This window comes from Nicotiana tomentosiformis, chromosome 12 (genome assembly GCF_000390325.3).
Source record: "Nicotiana tomentosiformis chromosome 12, ASM39032v3, whole genome shotgun sequence".
In the NCBI taxonomy this organism is placed as follows: Eukaryota; Viridiplantae; Streptophyta; class Magnoliopsida; order Solanales; family Solanaceae; genus Nicotiana; species Nicotiana tomentosiformis.
The window spans coordinates 70,542,506-70,545,509 of record NC_090823.1 but is presented as its reverse complement, the minus strand read 5'-3'; the positions used below and the strand labels follow the sequence as shown (position 1 = coordinate 70,545,509).

At 36.5% G+C, this 3,004-nt stretch overlaps 1 non-coding gene across 1 annotated transcript; it reads right to left on the bottom strand.

Annotated features, from left to right (window-relative positions):
• Window positions 1-107, bottom strand: LOC117280860 (small nucleolar RNA R71). The gene has a single exon (XR_004511452.1). It is a non-coding gene; the product is annotated as a small nucleolar RNA R71 (small nucleolar RNA).
• Window positions 108-3,004: the final 2,897 nt, after the last annotated feature.

The window sequence follows — 3,004 nt, the reverse complement described above, 5'->3', positions numbered from 1 at the left end:
AAATTTAGAAGGGAAATCGATAACTTCTGCCAGAAAGATACTAAAACTGTTTTTGAAGCATGGGATAGGTTTAAGGAGATTGTTCGAAAGTGTCAACATAGCAGAATTAAGCTCTGGATGCAACTCCAGGACTTTTGGGATGGATTGACACCAGCCTCATGTAGAACGTTGAGCAATGCTGCTAGAGGATCATTGATGAAGAAGACTCAAGAGGAGATAGTAACAATTCATGATTAGTTATCTGAAGATGAAAATCAGTGGCCCTCTGAGAGTGCTGAAAGAAGAAGATCAACTGGTGTTCACCAGGTTGATGCTAATACAGCTCTGCAGGTACAACTTGATTCTATGGCTAAAGAAATACGAAAGTTTACCTTAGCCTCGATACAAAATGAGCCACATGCAGCTTGTGATATATGTGGAAGAGGACACCCTACTCATGAGTGTCAAGCCTCAATTGAGAAAGTGAATGCTGTGGGAAATTACAACTTTAATGCAATGGGTCAAAGGCACCCCTATTTTTCATGGAGTTCACTTGGAGGTACCGCAAATGAATGGCAACAAAATAACTCTAGACCCCAAGGACAAAGAGCTCCAGCATACCAAAATCAGCATAGACAGCAATTTCAGCTTCAACAGCCCAGTCAGCCTAGTCTAGAAGATCTAATAAAGGCCTTCATTATCAAGACAGATGAGAGGCTGGACGCTCATAGAGAAGCAATTGGGCACTGGTTTGCAAAACCTGGAGAGACAAGTGGGACAGATTGCAACAGTATTATTTGAGAGGCTTCCGGGCACTCTCCCCGCTTATACTGAAAAAGAATCCAAAAGAAATAGTGAATGATGTAACACTGAGAAGTGGGCAAGTGTTGAAAGATCCCACCCCGATCCAAGATGATGTGATACTTGAAAAAGAAAGTGGGGAGTAGCTGAAGAATGTTGTTGATAAAAAGAAGAAAGGCCCGATAAAAACTGAGAAGAAGAAGAAGGAAGAAAAATCAACAAGGGAAGAACCCGAGTAGAGCAAACATATATCTGCTTTACCTTTCCCTCAAAAGCAAAGTAGAGAAAAGTTGGACAAGCAGTTTGCGAGATATCTGGATGTGCTGAAACAGGTTCATGTAAATTTTCCATTCACAGAAGTGCTCTCACAAATGCCTTCTTATGCCAAACTAACAAAGAAGAGGAAGATAGAAGATACCTCGGTGGTGAAGCTCACCGAGCATTGCAGTGCGATATTGCAAAATAAACTCCCATAAAAGTGTGGAAATCCAAACAATACCTACCAGACCTAACAATAGTCTAACAAATCTCATACGAATTAAGAGGCTAGGTTTCTTTTCTGATTGTTCTATATTCTTTTTGTTTCCGAGTTTTTTCACTGCTCAAGAGCTTGAAATTTTGGTTTTCATACGGCTAAGTTAGAAACCCTGTTTGGTCTGCTGCCCTAAAAAAGGTCTGTACACTTCTACCCTTTCTCTTTTGACTGCCTTTATTTGAATATCATGAACATGCTGCTATCATTTATTAGTTGTGTTCGTTTATAATATCTGTCATCAGTATATAGATGTTACTTCTAGTTTATAATGATGTGTTGTTAACCTATGGTCACATGCTATGCTTTTGAGTATATTTAATCAGTATTGACTTAGTTATTATGTGACCTCGATGGTTTCTATTCTGTATCAAACAGCCTATGTGATTAAGCTACTTAATATGCTTTAATGACTTTTTATATTTGCATAAGCTTCAGGTTTACTTTTAGTGATTCTGCTATGATCTTTATTCCTACCATACTGTTTTTGTATTTTGTTGGTAAGGCTGTGTTTGATAATCCTAACTAGAACAAACATGAAATCTCACAGTTTAATTCTTCATCACTTAACTAAAATATGTGAAGTTTAAGTGTTGAAATGCTTCTTTTCTTTACATAAGTTCTTGTTAACCTTTAAGCATTCTTTGAGTCATCACTATGAAAGCTTTATATCCATGTCTAACTGTTAGTTGTGTCTCTAAGTATGAAACAATCTTATTAGAATGAACTTCTGTGAACATCAACAATCATTTTGCACATGTTTTGTTATGATCAGCCCATCTCTCACGAATTAGATCATAGTTATGTCTGCTATAGTTAAATGGTAACTGTTTTACAAGTTGAATACAACTCCATCATATCTAGATATTAATTTTAGTCTGTACAATTGAGTTAAGTCTGCTTAGTGTGATATCTCCCCTGTCCTTGAACCTTTAGTGACACTGACAACCTGATTTTCTTGTGAGATCATAACTTTGGTTGAAATCTATATATGTGTGGTTGAATGAAAGTTTTTTGCATAAATATTTGTTTATCCCTCATGGCTTCATACTTTTTTATGCTGTATTGAAACTGCACTCAGTTCTCTCTTTCCCTGTTAATCTGAATTGAATCTGCTCTTGGAGAAACCCCTTGTTTTTACTGCTTAAGCACTATAACTTGCCTATTTCAATATACTCCTATAAAGATATGGTTCTACCTTCAGCTCCAAAATGAACTGATAGTTAGTGATCCTGTTAAGCACTCTTAATGAATTCCATCTTTTAATCTGCAAACCGCTAGCCATGTAATAAGTTCTGATTATATTCTGGTATCCCTAATAATACCTGTAGAGGTTCTTGATTATGACTGTTTGTCTGAATCTTGGCTGATGTTTTCAAACGGTTCCAAATAGCATTGTTAACCTATGTTTGCGCTAATGACAAGCTTTGATGTTAAATCAATCAATGATTAGACTATTAGGGCAGAAGCATCTATACCCTAAGCTTTAGCTGCTCTAAACTATGTGCTATTTATCTATCTTTTAGATGTCTGATTCCAGTTGTTTGGTTCTTTAGCAAAATCAGTATGATGTTCCCGCCTCTGTGTGTGTTTGGAAGCTTAATATTCATGTCTGTTTAGTATGTTAATCATTCACTTATAACTGGAAGTATAGTTATCAGAAATAAAACTGTTTCTATGTTGTTACGTTAA